This window comes from Dermacentor silvarum, chromosome 2 (genome assembly GCF_013339745.2).
Source record: "Dermacentor silvarum isolate Dsil-2018 chromosome 2, BIME_Dsil_1.4, whole genome shotgun sequence".
Lineage (NCBI taxonomy): Eukaryota > Metazoa > Arthropoda > Arachnida > Ixodida > Ixodidae > Dermacentor > Dermacentor silvarum.
In genome coordinates, this window is record NC_051155.1 from 52,286,096 (window position 1) to 52,302,772 (window position 16,677).

General features: G+C 47.6%; 1 long non-coding RNA gene across 1 annotated transcript; it reads left to right on the forward strand.

Moving 5' to 3' along the window:
* Positions 1–288: 288 nt before the first annotated feature.
* On the forward strand, positions 289–3,429 carry LOC125943003 (uncharacterized). The gene is made up of 3 exons (XR_007465480.1): positions 289–389; positions 1,395–1,534; positions 3,315–3,429. It is a non-coding gene; the product is annotated as an uncharacterized LOC125943003 (long non-coding RNA).
* The last annotated feature ends 13,248 nt before the right edge of the window (positions 3,430–16,677 follow it).

Consider the following 16,677-nt stretch of genomic DNA (forward strand, 5'->3'; position numbering starts at 1 on the left):
ATTATGGTAGCAGCCGCATTTTGTATTTTCTTAGTTAAATTAGCTAGCATTTCTGTGCTTCAGGTACCGAGTACGAAGCCACACTGAGTATTTTTCTGCATTGCACCAGCGTGTGTCGCAAGAGGATGCAGCGCCGCGACGTATCATAGCGGCTACCTGACAAAGCGAGGAGTGGCGCGACGGCTCATCGGCGTCATCGCTTGCGCCGACGCAGTCTGAGCAGCCAAGCGGACTGCGCTCTCCGCGCAGCTTCCCTCCAGATTGCGTAACTTCTGAACCCGCCGTTACATTCACCGTTATTTTTGTCAGGACCAGCCGTTAAGTTCCTGACGCGTATTCGTTCATGAACTGCGGAGCGCCAGACTGCCTTCCACATCTTCTTTGCTCACGTAAGTAGTCACTGCCACTTTGACACCTGTCGTGTTTAATTATTTACGGTTTTCAGGCGGGAGTTTTAGGTGGAAGTTTTAGGCGGTAATGAAGTTTCGCAATGAAAGCGCCTTGATTTGAACTGGAATCTCTAATATTGTTTAAGAGGCATGTTTACGTCTGCGTACGTTTCTTTTATTGTGTGCGTATTCACGGTTTGCCAAAGCTGTCTAAAATTACCTCTGTGACGTTTCGTTGACCATTGATCGTTAGGATGACGATGACATTCCCGTTTGGCGCACAATGATGAGACGTGCTACGATCTTCGCGTAGCCACAGCATTCTTCCGTCAACGCTCTTGTGCGAGATCACTCGTGTGTTTTTCCGAGCGTGAAAGATGCCCGCGAATACACGCAAAATTGCCGAACGACTGGCCGCTCGAGGCAGTTTGCGTGTATTGGCAGGCATGTTTCACACTTGGAAAAACACTTTATGTAGCTCATATTGAGAAACAGAAAGCGGTATCAGGGGTTTCTCATGTTGCTTTACAATCTTCTCATTGACACTTTTCATCTAAGTATAGTAATTGAGAAGTTAATCAATTAATTAGAACTAATTATCTAACTAGGCGGAATGCAAAGAATAATCTGAGTATCTCCAACATTACCTTGATTCTGTCCTGGTACGTGGCGCTTGCATATTTTTAGTATGGCTAAAGTTAAATGAAACACCCTGTATGTAGTGCACTGTTGCCTTGTTTTTTGTAACATAATCTGGCAGTGTAGCTATTTACAGCATCTTTTTTTAGGATACCTAACATTTTTTGGCTTCAGTCATGCAACAAATAAATTTTGAGGTCGCAATGGCGTTTTCTTTTTGTGAGTCTGTGCAGTAACAAAATTCTGTTAAAAAAAGAAAAATTCCAATATACAGTTGTAATAGGCACTGCTGTTACATTATAAACATAGATACTCCGAGTTTATCAGCATAACAATAAAGAGTTTTTTTTGTAACCCACTATGCAGGCACATACCTACGTGCAAGAGAGAAGGCGCGTGAGGGTGAAGACACCGATCATGTTACCCTCTACAGGTGCCGAAAGGGGCAGACGAAAACGCCGGCGCCCGAAGGGCCACCACGAAACTCCTGAACTCCAAGAACCCAGGTAACTGTTATTTCATATTAAAGTCGTACAAATTAAATTTTCAGCGTGACACATATACAGTCGTATCTCGATAATTCGAACTCGAAGGAGCCCGAAAGTTTGTTCGAATTAAAGGAAGGACTTATTTCTGAAGTATTCGTGCACCACAGCACGACGTACGAATGGAGTCATTATATATCACGGCGCGCAAGCAGATGGCGAGTAGGGGCCACGAGACTGCCCACGTCGGCCAACGCTCGCAGAAAACGATGCTGTAGGGAGCGGGCGGCGCCAGCACGGCGGCGCCGGGCGCGCGCGGACATGTCGAAGGTGAGGGAGGAGGGCGTCAGGTAAGCTGATTTGGCTTCAGCAGAGGTGACCCCGTCGCTTCGGTGGCTCCCCTCACTCTCCCTCTCAACTCCCTCGTAGCTCCCCCACCTTCGACTGTCTCCGTGCGCGCCCGCCGCCGGCCCGGCGCCAGCTTAACCCTCTCCCTTTCTTTTCCTGCCGTTGAAGCGAGCGTTGGCCGGACTGGGCCTCCGTCGTTGCTTCCCTCTGCGTGGCAGCCGCAGCGTTGAGACATCGACTCGAACACGCGTGTTACGGCGCGACGACGTAACGGCGACCTTGCCATTTGAGAGAGAGAAATTTACGCCGCGGTTCTTTTTCTTTTATTGCGATAGAAATTATATGGGCACTCCAAGCGCATTTTTGCCGCCGTCGTCGTCGCCGTGATATTCCGTATAATGTGCAACGGCGATGAAATCGTCGCCGCGCGCCATGTGTGGGTTTAAGTGTGTGGGCACAATTCGGTGTAAGCAATAAATTGCATATGCAAGCACTCTAGATCACAATTGATTTATAAACTGCACGAGCTTAACCTTTAACCCATTGCGTAACTATTAATGTCACCAAGGTGAAAGTTAGTGAAACTGGGTGGAAAATTACGGCTTATGTTCCCACCTTGTGTGTGGATGACTCACTGTTTTTGTAAAAAAAATTCTTTACAAGTGCTTGGCTATGTTATTGTGTGGAGGTTTTCAAACAGGCAAGTCATAGGCGTGCAACATTTTAATGGTTTAATTACAAGCAACTGAAGTTCTTACTGTATATGCTTGAAGCAGCCGTGCTGCAAATAGTCGCTGTTACTCAAGGTTGCACTCGTCTGGTGTCTTTTATTTTTTAAGGAATCGCAATATATTTGCTCAATTTGAAGTATGCGATGTGTTTGATAGACTGGTGTTTAGGTATATACTCAAGCCTGCGCCATTTCTGAATTGGCTATGTGATCTGTGGCAAATAAAATTGGGGTGGTGTAACAATGCTGTCACACTGAAGCTGTGCCTTTGCAGAGCCGCACTTACCTCTTTTCTCGTACAACATTATCAGAAATGCATTATCTGTACCTTTCTTTTAATGCTAATTGGCACCTACTTTGCACATGTTTAGGAGGCTGCTGTGATCTACCAGTCGCCAACTAGTCAAGACAACAGCCTCCTGAAAGCTAGCAAAATAGCCGACACTTACACTGGTTGGCGATTGTACATGCAACACCTTCAGTTAGATGTAAAGTATGTCTTCAAGGCAACAGAAGGGAATTTCACTTGTGATCGGTTAATGTTAGAACCATGTTAAAGGTGGAATGCTCGAAAACTGTGTGCTTGGACCAATATATTGTAGTGCTGCCCATTGCCAAGATATATTGCAGTGCTTATTGCCAGTGCATTGAAAAACTATACGTTCACTAAGAAAAGTGTGCTTCAATTAACATACGTTTTACACATGCCTAATGTTTTTGCAGTAAGAAGACCTGCTGAATTAAGGAGCTACAGCCCAGCAGCCTGTTCGAAACCAGGTTTATCAAGGTCGATACCTGTAATGGACGTTACTCGGAGGCACTCATATTTAATGTTGATTGCTAGCTTGTCTAGTCGTGTTTACTTTTTGGAATAAAAAAATGTTATTGCTGTGTTTCGTGTATTGCACAAGCGCAAACCTGCATGCCGCCGGCCAGCGAAACGCCGCACGGGCATGGGGAGAGGGAAGGAAAGGGAGACGAGGGGGGCGCTAGAGGGGAGGGTGAAAGAAAACGGATGTCAAAATCCTGATTGTAGCAGGATTCAATCTGTATTTTTTAAATGCTTCTAATGGTCTTGCAAAATCCCATTTCAAGACAGGATTTTTGGCAACTACTTTAAGCAGGATTCTAGAACTTCTTGCAATAGTCATATCCGCCGGACATTAGCAACGATATACGACCGTTTATCACCTTCTAAACGGACTGCACGGATTTTTTAGTGCGTCTTTGAGACGTTCATTTAGTCTTGGCGAATCGGTATGGAAGCAGTTTTCTATCGCTTTGGTGCTAGCTGGGAAGTATACCGACATGAAGAGAGACTCGATGACCACGAGAAGGCGCGTGTGAAACAGTGGTGTTGATGAGAAGCGCTTCCCGTGGGCAGCGCGCGTGCGAAGGGACACACCTGTAGCGCTGCACTGCCGATCCGGGCAGCATTGCATGTGTAGCGTGCGTTGGAAAATGTGGCCCGACTATTACTAACTGAATGAACAAGCGTGGTGTGAGCGCGCACAAACAAACATGAATAGAACACACTGAATGACTGCAGACAACGACTGTCAAAACGCTGGCAGCAAGCGCATATATACGCCGTGCGGTCATCGCACATATACGTGCGGTCTATCGCTTCAACGGAAACTGAGCGGCGAATTCACGGCGCATAAAGGTCAGAGCCGTGTGGAGATAAGAGACGGTGCGGACGAGCGACGAGCGCGGTTGTTGGCAGAGTATAAGTGCCCCCCCGCCCCATCCGGCGCTGGCTTCCCGCTTCCTTGCTTGCGCGTGGGAGAGATAAGAGACGGTGCGGTCGAGCTACGAGCACGGTTGTTGGCAGAGTAGAAATGCCTCCACCCCCCCCCCCCCCCCCGCTCCCTCCGGCGCTGGCTTCCCGCTTCGTTGCTTGCGCGTGAGAGATTGAGTGCGTTCGCTCTCCGTGATAGCGCGCGTCCCCGCACGCTTCCCGGAAGCTCGGGCATACGGCGCGCGGTGAAGATTTTATCTATACGGAACCTCACGGCGACGGCGACGACGACGGCGACGGATACGGCGACGGCTACGGCGACGGCGACGCCGACGGCAGAAATCCGGTTGAAGTGTCCATATAATTGCTATCGCAATAAAAGAGAACAGCTGAGCCGGTCAAGCTTGCTTCCTCCTTGCTGTGCCAGAAGATCTTCGAAGTGACCTACTGCGTGATATGTATAATTACGCGACATCCGGTCATCTGTGATCCGCCCACACGCTGCAGCGTGTCCAGGAGCCGTTTCACTGGCCACAGATTCGTCACACAACAATGCAATACATGGTAAGCTGCGATCAATGCCAACATCACAAGCGACCTGCAAGCGCCACATCAAGCCTTCTCCACTCCCTGATTTCTCCGCATACACCCTTTGAACAGGCTGGTATCGACCTCCTGGGCGCCTTTCCGTGGTCATCGAACAACAACCGATGAATCATCGTCTGTGTTGACCATTTTACTCGGTAAACAGGAACAGCGGCAATACCCTTATCCACCGCTGCTTGCGTCGCAGCTTTCTTGCTGCGTTTCGTTATTCTACACCATGACCCAGCTCGCGTAATAACAAGTGACCGCGGTAGGCAGTTCGTCGCCGACGCTATAGAAGAGCTTCTTCGTCTGTGCGGTATACATTTACGACACTCAATGCCATATCGTCCTCAGACCAATGGTCTTGTTGAACGGACGAACCGAACGCTTGCAAACATGCTGGCTATGTACGTGTCCTCTGAACACAAGAACTTGGATGACATCTTGTCTTTCATCACGTATTGGTTTAGCACAGCAAAGCACAAAACAAGTGATTAATGCCATATCTACCTTCTTTATGCACGATCGGCGCTGACCTAACTTGAAACCGTGCTACCTTTTTTTCAATGTACCGAAGATTCAATCGCCAAGAGACTGCCTGTCCGAAGAAGCCCGCTGGATAGGGCGTTTCTTTTGGGCGTTTCTTGAACCAGTTTCTTTTGAAGAAGGCAAATAGTGGGGTTTGGGCCCCACAACGCAGGCGCGGCTTGTGCCGCAAGTTTCTGAATCACCATGTTGGCCTGTTCGGCGTATTGGACCATTTGATTTACCCAAGTTACGTGGTCGCATGCCTCTTGTGTACAGGTCGGCGGGCTAGCAGCACATGTTGCGCATCTTAACTGCTATATTATCCCGCCACTGAACAATGACTCTCCTAGCTGGCTTCGTTTGTGAAACGGAGATTGCAATGCGGCGAGTAAAAGAGGACAACGATGGTTCCTAGAGGGAACGGCAGCATTTCAACGGCCATCTTCCCGATCGATCATCTCTGCCAGCCTTCATTTGTAAATAGACGTACGAGTACGCGTAAGAACATATCAATACCATATTTATAATATAGCAGCATTCCTTACGTCTGTGAATGCAACGCCAAAGCCATCCCCCGTTACCTGCTAAAATCATGTCACATATTTTAATAAGCCACCAGCCTAAAATGCATTAATTTCCATCAAAACGGTACTTTTGCCATCAGTAGGATGAGCAGGCCTGCGTAATGTTTGTTCGACTTTTCGCTTCAAGCCTTTTGGCTTTAGGAAGTTCCAAAATGTAGCAGATACGTGGTAGGACCTGTATCGCGTTTCGCTCAAATAAAGGCCCTGAGTGCTGCATAAACTACGCCACCGTAGCTCTCGAAAGAATAAAGCTCAATTCATGGAACTTTCATAATGAAATACAGTGTGAAAAGATAATTGCGTACTAAAACATCTTAAAATTTAGCTCGTGGAGTTTTGTTAAGCGTTGATCGGTTTTAAAGAAACCTTGCTCAACATTTTATTGCTACATCCTCACTGCCACTTCGCAGATTTGGTTAATACTTTACTACATTTCTAAATAAACGTCTCGCAAAATTCGTTAGGGTTGCTTGGACGGACAGTGGTGCTAGTGACAGGCATCTAAAAAATATAGGGTCAACCAAGCTTCAACACTAGAAAACGCAAGGTCGATTACATGGTTGTTAAAATGATTCGATGAATAAATGTGTTGTTGTGCAGTTAAGTTTTGATTTTGGTTCTGTTAGCCACTCTGTTACGTCACGCATGACGTCAAAGAGCACGAATAAAAACGGCTGGTGCTGGCAAGGCAGCAAGCATGTGATCGGAGACGCTCGGAGTCGTTGCTTCCTCTGGCACGGAGTGGGCGCTTTTACTTACCTACGATACAACATATTTGGCGACGAGCTAAACCTTACAATGAGTTTCGCCGGACTTACGCCTCCGCCTGCATTTCTGGAAACCCCTGGGCAGCCACCCATACTATGGATACCGTGGAAGGAACTGTTTTCTACCTACGTGGAAGCTTCGGGTGCCACCGAGTTTGCGGCGTCTCGGCGGAGAGCCATGCTTCTGCAGTCGCTTGGCGTCGAGGGGCAACCTAAATTCCGAAACGCGTCGACGAACGAGCCTGCTACTACTACCACGGTGCCAGTCCCAGGTCAGGGTACTACTTCTACAAGTCAAATTACAACGACGGAAGATGCGTTCCAAGCCGCACGGCGCATTTGTGACCACCTGTTCTCAACCACGACGAACGTGCTTGTCGAACGCCACCCCTTCAAAAAGAGGATACAAAATCCGGGTGAGCCTACGGATGCCTACATTGCTAATTTACGCGAACTAGCAAGGAACTGTGAGTTCGAGGGACCCTCTGACATAGCTGTCCGCGAGCAGCTCATTTCCGGTATAGCATCGCATAGGCTTCGTGAACGCTTCGTTTTCGATGGCGCAACCCTGACCTTGGACAGGGCAATTACGATAGCAAAGCATTATCAAGCAACCTTGAAGAGCCTTCGAGACTCTTCAAGGTTGCTTCATAATGCTTTGCTATCGTAATTGCTCTGTCCAAGGTCAGGGTTGCGCCATCGAAAAGGAAGCGTTCACGAAGCCTATGCGAAGATCCTTGAAGAGCCTTCGAGAAGAAGAAGCTTTTCTGTTCGGTCGCTGTTTTTGTGCGCTGCTCAGTCTTTTCTGTTTTTTGGACTTTTACGGCCAGCATTGACAACGATTGACTAACAAGAGGTCGGGTGAAGATTCAGCGGATCGGGCGCCTTACAGGTACGACGCTTCTTCTTTGAGGACTTGGCTATTACCCTGCAACTACGGTGGTCGGCCGCCGATAACATCGCCATAAGCCATATGCTCGTCCAAGTGCTGCAAGCTATATGAATGATACTGCAGATCGTAATGTAAAGCCTGGGGGCTTGCAGGCGTCACAAAGCTTCATAAAGCCAGCGGGTTTGGTTCTTCCCAACTCGGAAACAACTTCGCCAAAATCAGGAGTAATGACTGACGGTGAACTCGAGAGCAAGAAACCTCACCTAGAGGACAACGACGACGATAAAATATCGAATTATGATCTAAGTGATGAAGAAGATATGGGTGAGGATGAACCGTTTACTTTGGTCACGTACAAGAAAAAGCGAGCAGAAGGCATCCCAATTGTCTTTCGCCCAACAAACGAAGGTACTACTTTTTGGCAAGTGAACCCAACCGAGTGTCTGCTGAAATAGTTTCCGCTGCCAAAGAAAAAGTGCAGTCCTTCCGGACGACCAGAGATGGAAGTTTCAGTGTCAGCGTTGCTTCCTTAGCATCCGCAAAACGCCTTCTGATGCTCTCAAGTGTAGGTGGCCTAGAAGTCAAGCCCTTCATCCCCGAGTCATACACGCGAAACGTAGGGAAGGTAAAACATGTGCCTCTGCAATATACAGACGAGCAACTCCTAGACTTCTTGAAAGATGCTGGGGTTATATCGGCACGCAGACAGATAAAATATTACCGACAGGAAGATGGAGCAGTGACGTCGCATCCACTTCACACGGTAATTCTGACTTTCAGAGGTGATCGCCCAATTCCAGGAAGAATTTACTTAGGTTTCGCCAGTCATCCAGTCGAGGTATATCTAGGACCAGCACTGCGCTGCTATAATTGCCAGCGATTTGGGCACATGGCGAAAAGCTGCCGCAGCACATGTCGATGCAAAGTCCTGCTCAGAAGATTATGACCACAAAGAATGCAAGTCCCTCCTTCAGCCTAAATGTGCGAACTGTGCGGGGAACCATGCTGCCTCCTACTCAGGCTGCCCACAGAACAAGGCTGCGGCACAAATGCGTCGACATGAACTCATCCATGGAAGGGAACCACGCCGCAATGAACCCTCCCCAAACCTTGAGATTGTTCATCCAGTGCAAGGCCACCAGCCTCAGCGGGCACCGAAACCACCACAGCCAAGAGAACCAACAACATATTGTCACGACGGCGAAAGCTCGAGGGAAAAACGAACCGCACTTGTCGGCAGAGGCAGTAACAAGAACGGACGGTTTTTAAAATACCGCGCGCTATTCACTGCTTCTTCTTCTTGCTATGTGTTTCATAAGTGCCGATGTGTCTTATGTCGTCGTCATCGCCGCGCTAGACACGTGGCAGTATTCATCAAGAAAACCACCAAGAGTGCAATCAAGAGATCAATCAAGAGGATCACAGTCAAGCACCCCGACTTATGCGTCAATGCTGCGGAAACCCACAAAACAAACAGGCAGAAAGTAACACACCAGAAAGCTCCCATGTTCACACACATAATTCTCAGCGACCTTACGCGCCTCCTGCAGCAGTAACATCAGTTAATAGCGACCATACCACCGCATCGGTGACGCAACTGATTTTGCCGATGCTTTTCGCAGTTCTTAAGGCAATCCTATCTGCTCTGCCAGAAGCAAACAACCTACCAGAAGTGAAAGCCTTGTTGCCTCTGGAAGCACTATTGTGTCAACAATCCGGACCAACCCTACGGCAAGCAGTACATGAATAACTGCTACAAAAATGTCTCCATATTTCAGTGGAATGCCAACAGTCTTCGAAGGAAGTGTGCTGACTTTATAAAACTACTTGTGCAATACAACTTTCCGATACTTTGCATTCAAGAGGTGGGAATCAGTGACGATTTTCGCCTCTCGAATTATGTGATATACAAGTCTTCTCGTCAGGGTGCTGTTAGCAGAGTGCTACTGTGCGTCAGAAAGGACTTGCCATCTTATCACATTCACTCAAGTGATTCAGACTTTCCGGAATTCGTCGCATGTAAAGTATCCTTTGGTAAGCTGTGCATAACAGTGATTAATCTATATGTACAACCTTCAGGCCGTATCTCAGTGGAAACGCTAGTGGATATCTTCAAATAGCTCACTCTAATCTTTTTATATGTGGAGACTTCAATGCACACAACATTATATGGGGCAGTAATCGCTGTGATGCACGTGGTAACGCTATTGAGTGCGCCATAGACAAATACAACTTGACTGTTTTAAACGATGGATCGCCAACATTTCTTCGTGGATATAATTATTCAAGCTGCATAGATGTTACCCTGTGTTCCCAAGATCTAGTGAATGGTGTGGGATGGACAACAGATGTGGAAACGCGCGGAAGTGACTATTTTCCTATCCTTGTAAATCACCCTAGCATGCACAATGATATCAGGCGTTACAGCAGACTAACCAACTTGAAAGCTTTTCGGAACCGCCTAACGGATCAAATTAGTCAACATACAACTGTTGAAAATTTTACTGAAATTTTGCAGGATAATGTTAACATATGCACAAAGAAGGTTCCAATTCCAAGAGATTATGCTGCAGTTGACGAAGAGTAAAAACACCTAAGAGCCATCAGACGCCGATCCGAAAGAGCCTACCGACCGAGCGGAAGTTTAGAAGCATGCAAAAACGCTCAGAAAATTCACAATGTAATGCGCAGACGCATGGAAAATTTAGGCAAACGGTGCTGGCGCGATTTCTGCAGCACGCTGTCTCCTCACACGTCTGTCCCAAGAATTTTTCTAGTAATTCGCTCTTTAAGCAGCCCTGTAACACAGAGCTTCGCTTTTCGTGCTCTCGCTGTAGCTCGGGACACATTTGAGGTCATAGTTGCAGATGAATTTTGCGAGCTTATTTCTAGACCTGCTATTTCATCACAATGTGCAGAATTTGATAATTCTGCACATAATTTGAAACACGCAGAAAATAAATGCTTGTTATTGGGCACAACATTCTCAATTAGACACTGCATTCACAATAAGCGAGCTTCAATGTGCAATTGCATCACGTCGCCAAAAGTCTGCTGCTGGGCCGGACGGCATTACATACAATATGCTAAGAAACCTCGGGCCGACAGGTACAAATGCTCTCTTAGACATTTATGATAATCTATGGATAGAAAAACTGTACCTGATTCTTGGAAAGTCGCTCGAATTATACCAATTTTAAAGCCGGGTAAGACGCCCTTGTGCCTTCAATCCTTCCGCGCCGTTAGTTTGAAAAGTTGTTTATGCAAAGTAATGGAGAAAATGATTGACGCGCGACTTCAGTGGTGGTGTAATGAAACGGATGTGTTGTACAACTACTTAACAGGTTTTAGAAAACAGAGATGCACAATGGATGCAATACTGGATATAGTAACCTGTGTGGAACATGAACGTGCATATGGCAAGTTGACGATAGCAGTATTCTTAGACATCAAGAGGGCATTTTACACTGTTAGTCACGTTCATGTTCTGCTAAGTATGTTAGAACTCGGAATGTCCGGCAGGTCCTTGCGATGGATTTCTGAATTTTTATCAGGGCGCAAAATATTTGTTCAGACGAGTGAAGGAAACAGTGCTGAACATGTCAAGCAGGGAGTACCACAGGGAAGCGTACTCAGCCCTTTTCTTTTTAACTGCGTCATGGCTGATTTAGCGAGAAGACTGCCATCACATTCAAGATTCTCACTGTATGCAGATTATGTGTGCATTTGGACATCTGGAACTAATGCTCAATTACTTCAGATGGCGTTGCAAGACGGCATAAATATTATTAACCGCTTTTTGAGAGAGAGAGGAATGGTTCTATCACATGCGAAGACTGCTGTATTGCCCTTCACTCGGAGACAGTTAAAAAATTTCACTCTTAATCTGGAAGGACATACCTCTAATGATAGTCCAACAGCATTGTTTTCTTGGAATAATACTTGATCGGCAACTATCCTGGGTACCCCACATAAAAAAATTCGAAAACGAGGTCAATGCGATAGTGAATGTACTTCGCAGACTTGCTGGCACATCATGAGGTGGATTAGTATCGACCATGCTGACTGTTTACAAGGCATTAATATGACAAAAAAGGGCGTATTCTGCGCCCATCTTGCACGGACTTTCACACATGTCAGAAGAGAGACTTCAAAGACTTTTAGCCAGAGGACTACGCATATGTCTAGGAGTTCCACGAGCGACTTCTAGCCGTCTTGTAATAGCTGAGGCTCGCCAATCATCGTTTCCAGTTATGAGAACTACAGAAACATGCCGGCATAATTTTCGTCTTCAAACACAGAATAAAAACCACCCATTGGCTCTAGACATAATGAAACGAGATAGAAGTTATGTTCATAAACAAATTCAGGAAAATCTTCATATATTGCCAAGAAATTAATTTTGGAACTCAGATGTCGAATATCCTCCATGGCTGCTTACTCGTCCAAAAATGGAATTGTCAGTAGATGGCATATTCAGAAAAAGAGACATGTGCATTCAAGCTGCTCAACAACTAGCACTTTACCAGATTCATATGCGGTATTCAGGATACGTACACGTCTACACAAATGGCTCCAGTACAGCAACCTCGTCAACTTCAGCATTCTATATACCGCCTCTCAATAAACACGAATCATTTAAGTTATCTCGTGCGACTTCGTCCACAACGGCTGAACTGTTCGCAATCCTATGTGCGTTAAAATTTATAACTCCAGTACGAGATGCGCAAAAATGGGTAATTTTAAGTGATTCACAGGCGGCACTAATATCACTCTGCAGCACAAAAGCAAAAACAATCAGTGATAGTATAATATATGAAACAATTAGAGACCTCACAAAGGCAAGCCAAGAGAAGCGTGAAATAAGATTCCAGGGCATACCTGGACATTGTAACATTCCTGGCAGCACAGCAGCCGATGAAGCAGCACGACAAGCACACCTCAAATATGATGCGATTTCGCTCCCAATATCAAAAAATGAATTACGCTGCATCATAAGGGCAACATCTTTTAAAATGTATAGAATAACGTGGTTTGACCAGAATTCGAAGAGCTCTGACTTATACCATATTGATCCGCTTATTGAATTCAAATTTCCGTTGTCATTAGACAGAAATATGGAAACCCTTATTCATCGATTACGACTAGGCACTGCCTACACAAAACATTTCTTACATAGAATTGGCCGTGCGGAAACCCCCGAATCTGATTGTGGATTTGTAGATGAAGATGTATATCACCTCCTTTTAGATTGTCCACATCACGACACACCAAGACGCCGACTTAAATCAAGTTTATTGACATTAGACCGCAGACCTTTCAGTTTAAGGAAACTTTTGCGCCCTTGGTCAACAACGGCCTTGCAAAAGAGCACTCTAAAAGCGTTAACAACATTTCTCGAAGAGAGCGGCATTATTGGCCGTTATTAACGCTTATAATGTTTCTTTTATTTCAATGTAGCTGTGTATGTGTTTGTGGATTGCGTTATGTTTATATTCTGTTCTGACTATAAGTGATAATGCATGTACACGATGTGTGCACCACCCGCTGATTAGAGACTGTATTGTAAGGCGCCATTATTGTTTATATTCTTGAGACTTTCTTCTGCAGTGCAGTGGGGTGATTGAACTTCTTCATCGTATGTACCACGTTTTTTTTTCACCTTGTCGTGTTGCTGTGCAAACGTTGCTTATATGAGAAGGCAATTGTAAACCCTGTATGTTGTAGGTTAGACCCATTCAAGAGCTAAGGAGTAGCCGGCGCCTTATTTCTGCGTCAACATCTCCTCATATCATATCAATAAAAAAAGAGCCTTCGAGAGTTCGGCGCAGCGGAGGAAGTGAAATACGACATTCAGGCCATCACCATCATCATCATCATCATCATCATCATCATCATCATCATCACCCTATATTTTATGTGCACTGCAGGACGAAGGCCTCTCCCTGCGATCTCCAATTACCCCTGTCTTGCGCTAGCGTATTCCAACTTGCGCCTGCAAATTTCCTAATTCATCACCCCATCTGGTTTTCTGCCGACCTCGACTGCGCTTACCTTCTCTTGGAATCCATTCTGTAACCCTAATGGTCCATCGGTTATCCATCCTACGCACTACATGTCCTGCCCAGCTCCATTTCTTCCGCTTACATTCAGGCCAATTCGCGGCCAATTAGCGTGACGGAGGCCGTAAAGAGTTTGCGCCTTCGCCGCAGAAGTGCCAACAGACGCAGCTGGCGTCTGTACAGCGTCGTTGCTACCGCTGCGGGTCTACTCGGCATTTAGCAAATTTGCCGAATTGCAAGGCCCAAAATAAGCAATGCTCTAATTGCAGAAGAGTAGGCCACTTTCAGATAATGTGCCGCAGTTCGCAATTTAAAGAGAGCGTGCGGGAAGATGACACCGAGCAACGCTTATCGCAACTGCAAGAGGACGCCGTGCAGCGCGTATCGCGACTGCAAGAGGATGCTGAGCATCGGGTGACGCTGCTACGTGTCTCGACCGGCGTTTCGCACCGCAGTATTTACATCGAACTGCAAGTTGAAGGCGTTCCTGTGAACTTTTAGATGCGAAGCATCTTATGGTCGGGGCTATGTCACTCCCTTCCCCTCCCTCCCTCTCTCCGCCGTGCGGCGTCCACACCCCGACTGCACATGCGCATCCTCCTCCCCCTCCTCTCCTCTCCTTGTCTCATCTCTGCCTCTCGGCATTGCTCCTCCTCTACGACGCTCCTCTCCTCTCCGGATTGCGCAACGAAGGGCAACACCTGCGGCTCCGCGCGCGATAATGCGAAGCAGCTTAGGTTAGAGGCGCGACGGTAGGCGCCCCAAAGGCACCGGCAACATTCACCAACGTCGCGCAGGTTCGGTGCGAACACGGGCAAAATGCCGACGCTGTCGACAACAGTTCTGCGCGTTGCTGGTGCTGCTGCATGTCCAAGTTTATATAGCTTATAAAACTACCTTGAGTCGACCCCATGGCTGCTTCGCATACTACTCAGGGTTCCCCTACGAGAAGATGGTGTAACTTTTTTAGTGCATACAGGGTCGTCAGTATCCATAATAACGGAAGACATTTACCTGAAGCATTTTCAAGGTATGAATGCGTTGCTACCACCTGCTGTCGCTTTTTTGGATTACTCTAACAGCAAGGTGACGGTGAAGGGCTGTTTTCCTGCTATCGTTGCTTACAAGCAGAGCACTGTCTCTGTTCTCTGTATGTTGTACAGCAGGGAACCACAGTACTTGAAGTGGATGCCAGCAGCAGCCTGGACTTGCACATACATGGGGCTGAGTTGAAATGCCTGCAAACAAACAGTGCCGCCTGAGGGGCTGCAGGGGCGTACTTTGCTGCATAGACGATATCATCGTCTACGGGCGATACTGCGGCTGAGCACACTGCGAACCTTCATGATGTTCTTCAGCGCATCTCAATGGCTGGCCTGCGGCTTAATGACAAGTGCTTGTTCAATGGGCAAGAACTGACATTCTGGAGACATGTCGTCAGTCACAACAGCTTGTCACCCTTGAAATCGAAGGTTGAAGCTGTTGTTCATGCTCCAGCACCCCCGAACATCACAGAGCTACGTTCGTTCCTGGGACTTGTCAGTTATTATGCCAAGTTCATTCCCCATTTTGCTGACGTCGTAGAGCCTCTTCGTCAAGGAGCTTCTTTTTCCTGAGACGACAAGGCTGCTCAAGACTTCCGTGCGGTGAAGCAACTACTCACAACATGCAAGGCCCGTGCAGATGTTCAACCCCTCCCTACCTTCGGTAGTGACGACAGATGCTTCCGACTACGGTCTGGGAGCAGTGCTACAACAAAGGTACGGAAATGATCTCCGAACCGTTGCCTTCGCATCTCTAACCCTGTCGCAAGCGGAGCGTGAGTACTCAGTAGGAGAAAAGGAGGCGCTCACATACGTATGGGCGTGTGAACACTCGCATGTATTTCTACAGGGATGGAAGCTCGAACTACGAACGGACCATCAGGCTCTGGTTACTCTCCTCTAATCTCGGGGCACAGGTCGCCGATCTACTCGAATTGCAAGTTGGTCAGCACGTCTGCTGCACAACGATTTTGAGGTGCTATATCACCATGGAAGTGATCACAAAGTGGCGGATGCGCTATCAGGATTGCCTTAGTCAAACGTACAAGAACAAGGGAAAGAAGTTGTGTTGCTTGTTTCCACCTGGATCACAAAGGCATAACTTCAGGTAGCTGTTCAATCCGACTTGCTGCTACAGCAGGTGATGACTTACGTCACAAGTAGGTGGCCGGCGAATTGCAGTCTTCAGCTCGAGTTGCGGCCCTTTTTCTACCTGCGGGATGAGCTGGCAGTTATGGACAACCTTGTATTGCGTGATGAGCGCCTGGTCATACCAGCTGCATTGACAGCAACGCTCGTGGAGAAAGCGCATGAAGGTCACCAAGGAATTGTGCGCACAAAGCAGAGGATTCGCCACCAGTATTGGTGGCCAGGACTCGACGAACAAGTAGAGCAGGCAATCTCGTCTTGCAGTGTCTCTCAAGCGGCAGATAAGTCAGCGAAGCCCGCGGTAACACCACTGGAACCCACTTCGCCACCTGAGCGTGCTTGGCAGAAACTAGAGCACTGCACGGGCCCGAGCTTACGCGAAAGCCCGGGCCTGGCCCGGCCCGCGGGCCGGGCCGGGCCGGGTAGAGCAGTTTTTTCACGGGCTCGGGCCGGGCTCCGGCACGGCGTGTGCTTTTTGACCCTGGCCTGGGCCGGGCTCGGGTTTTTTGACGCGGGCCCGGGCCGGGCTCGGGCTTTCTGGTGGTGTGCATGTAACGTGCAGCGAGTTATTCTCGGGCGTCTATACTCTGAAAAACATGTATTTTAGGCCTCGGGCTCGGTTCGGGCCGGTTTCGAGCCGGGCCCGGGCCGGGCCCGGGACTCAGTCATAAAAGTTTTTATCGGGCACGGGCGGGCAGCCCAACGTAAAAACGGGCCCGGGCCTGGGCCCGG